This window comes from Macrobrachium nipponense, chromosome 6 (genome assembly GCF_015104395.2).
Source record: "Macrobrachium nipponense isolate FS-2020 chromosome 6, ASM1510439v2, whole genome shotgun sequence".
Taxonomy (NCBI): domain Eukaryota; kingdom Metazoa; phylum Arthropoda; class Malacostraca; order Decapoda; family Palaemonidae; genus Macrobrachium; species Macrobrachium nipponense.
In genome coordinates this window covers 31682126-31688125 of record NC_061108.1, presented here as the reverse complement: position 1 = coordinate 31688125, position 6000 = coordinate 31682126, and positions in this window count along the sequence as shown.

Below are 6000 nucleotides of genomic sequence, written 5' to 3'. Positions count from 1 at the left end.
TAATGAACGATGAACTCTGTTTTGTAACCAAGATATCAGGAAAATGACCAAACAAAAATTACAATCTGTTGCTATCTCACGAGTAATAAGAAATAATGTGGTTAATATTGCAGACAAAGCAAAGTATGACCTTCAATATGGTAATAACTTTCCGATATAATTTCAGAGCGCGGGTGTCACTATTAGATTAAACATCTTTTAAATAGTGGGAAATTTTCTAGTTAGGTTTGTAACTTTACTGAAGGCAAAAAGAGAGAGAGATTGGACCTCCACGAAACTATCACTTCCGAAGCTCCTACTAAGAGAGGACACGAAATAACAGTAACATGAGATTTTCTGACAACTGAGCATCAGGACAAAGATCAAAGATGCAAGAGAAGTCAGAAGACGTCTTTGTGGTACGAAAAGAATCTTGTTCTAGAGGACGACTTCTGTCTTAATTAAATATGGCAGATCTATTTATCAATCCCAAGGATTATGATGCGTCAAAACAGATTGGAAAAGTTTTCCAATTATCAGACGTTTCTGCACTTTCTTGTAATAAATTCCCTACAATAAATGCCAAATTAATTGTACTTACGTTAAAAATAATTGAAAGGGTTTAGTCTTCCTTTGCCTACTACACCTGCATTATTCTGCCGTTATGATGAAATGCTATGCATTAGGTTCCTTAAGGCTTGAAAAGCATGGACGTTAGCTATACCAAAAAATAATAACTAAATAAAATAATAATAATAATAATAATAATAATAATAATAATAATAATAATAATAATAATAATAATAATAATAATAATAATAAAATGAAATGTAACCATCAGAGCTAAATTGTTTCTTAAAAGCATCACATACGGAAATAGCCATCTAGACTTAAATTTTAGCTGAATATTATGATATGAATATTATGATATAGAGATGACTTCCGGCCGGTGAAAATGATATTTTTAATTTTTTTGACAACTATAGGCACAACAATATGATTGAAAGCTGTGGCTGGAAACTCCTGTTAAAGAGAATTTTTTGTTTCACATATTTATGGCGTGACTTGTCTTGTCTGTCTTTCACGAGAGCCTTCAATTTGCTCTGATTTGCTCACGTACGTATTCATCATTCATAAAACAGACTTCAAACGCCTTTTCACATCCTGAGGAAAAAACAACTCATCCGTATCTCGTCAATAAGAAATTACCTTTTAAACATACGAAAAAAATCAGTAAATAACATTTTTCCACTGCACGAGCTAGACAAACATTTACACTTGGATGATTTCCTCTGGAGTGAACTCCTTAACCTTCAAGATCCTCTCGTTTACAAACTACAAGGAGAGTTCAAACAGAAACGGATCACTGTGTAACTTAAGTTCTTTGTAAACACAACTCTGATTCCTTCTTGAGGGAGACATATATGGCGAACGAGGCATCAGGAAAGCTTTGATGCTGTAGTCTACTAAAAGCTCAGAAAAATCTCATCATGACGATCTATTAAACATATAATATATACGTTAGTACAAACAGATAATTATATGTACTACACACGCATATTTTCTATCTAAAAGACATTTATTACTGCAAATGAAAGATGTAAGAGCGTTAAATGTTTTTATATTTACATTTAGGATTCTGCCTCTTTTCCATTTTTCCTATGTAATCACAAAGGCTATACTAAGCCAATATGATATTTTGATTAATTAAATGTATAAAATGATTCAGCCGTCCGGACCATCTTTCTGGCTTTATGAATGAGTCTATGGAACAATATTTGATATTTTAGATCAAGGCAGCGTTAAAGGCTGCGGCCCCACCAGATCCGTCATCTGCGTCCCACACTCTTTGTGTGTCTACGTAGTACGTCTCGATCAACTGCCATAATTCAAATACAAGTGGCCCCCACACGGCTCATGAACATACGTGGCGTCATGTGCATTAACGGACTGCACATGCAAGGAACAAAACATTTTGTATTAAGCCGCAGGTGAACGTGCGTCTTCGAGCAGTGGTCCACATGAAGGAAGAGTTAATTATACTCAAATGTGATGATTTGTGGTATTTATGATACAGGATTTAAGTAGTTTTCTATTATTTAATAATGGATACATTTACATAAATACTTTTCTTTCACAAGTAATAATCTAGACCTACATTTAAAAGATGCAAACTTGCACTGCGTAACATCAATTGATCAATTCAGATATATATATATATATATATATATATATATATATATATATAATATATATATATATATATATATATATGTGTGTGTGTGTGTGTGTGTGTGTGTGTGTGTGTGTGTGTGTGTGTGTGTGTGTGTGTGTGTATTATAGAGCAAAATGAACGTGCAACTTTACACATTTCGAAATCAACAGTTCTTATATCAGAGTTACTAAAAGTCTCTTCTGTTGATACTGCTCGTCCGCAATTAGTGTCAAATTTTTGTATACTAGATTGAAAGCCCTTGTGAATCAAGTCAAAAAGGTTTTCTGCGACATTCTACAGTATTAAAAAAAACTTGTATGTGTGCTGCCGTAACTTATGTAAGGGTATACAATATTCTACAGTTTTTCTTCTGTCTAAATTTGTCATGAATCCAAAGTTTCTTATCGTCCAACACTTCTAATTTGGTTTACAGTGAGTCATAGAGCAAAAGCTCACACACTCTCTCCATGAAGGCAAGTCCGTCTTGTTTGTCATATAATTCACACCTTTTCCATTATTCAGAAACCCCGTACAATACAACACCATTAGGACACTCCTTTGGGATCCTCTCAGGATTCGTGACCTAACATTAGCGCCGATCGCAGCATCTTTGCTAACACCTGCATTCAGACGAGACAAGGAAAGTGACCATGCCTCAAGTCTTTTGTAAAAATTCCAGTTCAACTCCATATAATCACCTTTAACGTCCTCTAGCCGTCATTAAGCACCTCACGCCTATCGGCTGGCAGGCCACCTGCATTTGGTTAAAACACTCCATCTTTTATTGTATCAATTCCCTTAGGGTCGCGATACCCTCATTAACACCTATGCTCATGTAGCCATCTCCTTTTGACCCATCTGTGGGTCATTTATGATCCGACATGACCCTTGCCTTTTAGTAACTCCACCCATCCTAACCTTTCCCTCCCTTGTGACGCCCTTCTTAGATAATGTCGAAATACTGATTTCTTCCAGCGCTACCTGAGGATTAAGAAGGTCTGTGTGGAAGATTTGAAGAATGCCGACTGACCATTGAAAACATCCAAGATAGCAACAGCACTGACGGGGATATACGCGCCCCAGGATGCCCTAAGAAGTCAGTTAGGTAGGAAGCCTTGTCACGATACCCTTGGCCCGCAGGAATCTCTGGACCCAGTTGTCCATAACGAGTTGAGAGTCTCAATAGGCCCAGCACCACACCTTATACTCTGGTTTAAGCAAGAAGGCTAAAAGTCCTTCCTTGGACATATACTTAAATAAGTATTCCGCTATACCTCATTCCATACCACTCACTACTGCCTTCTGTGACCAGTCTACTCTGGTCGTGCCCTGCCTACTACCATCATTGGTAATGTGACGATATGTTCCTCGAAGACGAATTCTACTGGCTTATCCTACATCTGGGTTCAAGTCCAGACTCATCAGGTAAAGTGCCAAAAACTGTACTTTCGATTAGCAATCAGTGTCTGTACTATTCAAGAGAATCTCTGCTTGAAAACATAGTGAGAATTATAAAACTTTGCTGTTGCGCTTATGCCACTAGTAAAGCAAATTCTTGCAAACTCTTAGATTCATTCATTGCAATTTTGACTACCTTGCAAATGGTGTTTTTTGAACCATAAGCCAGGTGCATCATAGAGAATGTATAACAGAGGTGTAATTACCTGCTAGTCTATGCCAGACTCATCAAAGGAAATCCTATATAGTCATAGAACGTATTAATCTTAATTCATACCTGGTGTGGCACTAGTTAGTCTTTGTAATCTTTGTAACCCTTTTAACGTAGCAGACAGTGCCAAGGGGTTCTATAGAAGCCCCTGTAGTATCTTTCCATTTTAAGTGAAATTATACTTTATTTTAGTGGACTCATAGTGTTTCTCTTGAATCAGTTTGGTAGACCAGTATATTTTTCACTGCATTACCTTACTTCTCTGTTTGCTGCCCCACTTTGTTGGTCCATCACCGTCACTGATTAATTGTCCTGTTACAAAGGCATTAAATTTGAGCCAAATCAGTGACTTACTTAAATCAACTATAAACCCAGGACCCAACGCTGTGGCACGCAACTATATAATATATATATATATATATATATATATATATATATATATATATATATATATATATATATATATATATGTAATGAGGATATAATCCTCATTATTCATTTGTAAACGTGTAACTCCGAGCGTCAGGCATACAAAATCTCTCTAAGCAACCAATGACTCGTGACCTTCTCTTTCTCTTTCTCTCTCTCTCTCTCCAAGCGATACCTCTCTCTCTCTCTCTCTCTCTCTCTCTCTCTCTCTCTCTCTCTCTCTCTCTTCACCTCTTTCTCTCCACTCTAACAGGTAAACAAAATGAGAAAGTTGCATTATAAAAAAATACATTTATTAAGTAACAAAAGATAATGATCAAAGTCTTACTGACTTACTTAAAAACCCACAGTAAAAATAGTCCCCATAGTTCCTTGCCAGAACGTCTGTTTCAAAGACATAAGAACACACATAAGTTTAACAACAAAGTCAAAGATTGAATATTCCCACAAAAATGTTAAATAGATAACAAGCCACTCTTTAGCTAAAATATTATAGGACTCACCCAAGCAGATGGAATATTTAACACGCTATATTATAAAGAGACTTTAGGTGAGCACCACGGCATCCTGCCTTTCTCTCAAAGCCGCCTCTATGCAAATCCCCTATAGACTTGTGTATCATACATTATTAACAGAAGAGGCGCACACACACATACGAACGCACAGTTTGACAATGCCTCACATTACTGGCTACAGCCAGTTTCCCAAAGGCACTTTGGAAAGACCTACGAACTGTCGTACATTGACTTGTCTTTCTATGCAGTTTTCATATCACACCACCCACAGAAACCATTGATCAGCTTCTCTCAGGTCGTTGCTTCTCCACATTCCAATAGGTCACAGCGAACATATTGGCAATATGTCATTAATCATAACCCTAGGCGTTAATATATATATATATATATATATATATATATATATATATATATATATATATATATATACATATATATATATATAAACACACACACACACACACACACACACACATATATATATAATATAATATATATATCTATATATATAATTATATATAATATCTTATATATATATATATATATATATATATATTGTGACGTGCATACAAGAGATGCAGGTCGAGCCCTCAGTCTTAATCATCTTAACAAAATAAGTACAATATTTTTCTCATTTATAGTCAAAATAGGACCACACAGACAGCGCACAGAAGCCGCATCTACCCACAACTTTCCTCATTAAAAATTCGCTATGGCAGATCTGCCTCCTTCGCTCCTCCCATCCAAAACCTCTGCCTCTTGTATAGCTAAATGACTCCCATTGTCCTATTTTTCCACACCTGTTGTTGTTCTGCAAATTTCTTTCCAGACCAACCCAAAAGAAGCCAGCGCCAAGATGTGAAAACTAAAGACAAAAGGGAGAGAGGGACAGAACAGAAAAGTCTCTCTCCGACTGTCATTCACCTAGCAGACGTTGTTCTGAACAGACAGGTCACAGAGACCTTATCACTATCCGGGGGTCGAGACGATTCTCCCTCCTAAGCTCCTTTCCCCCGTGTCGGTGCTCTACTCAAGACACAATTTGTCACAAACCAGGTATGTTTTGGATTTGAAATCTGTTCGATGCAGCATTCTTTTACTTCCTTAATTACTGTCTGCTCTCATATATATATAACTCAAATCCCCCCTTGCATCTCCTTCAGAGAAGTGAAGTGAGGAAATACCTGTAACTC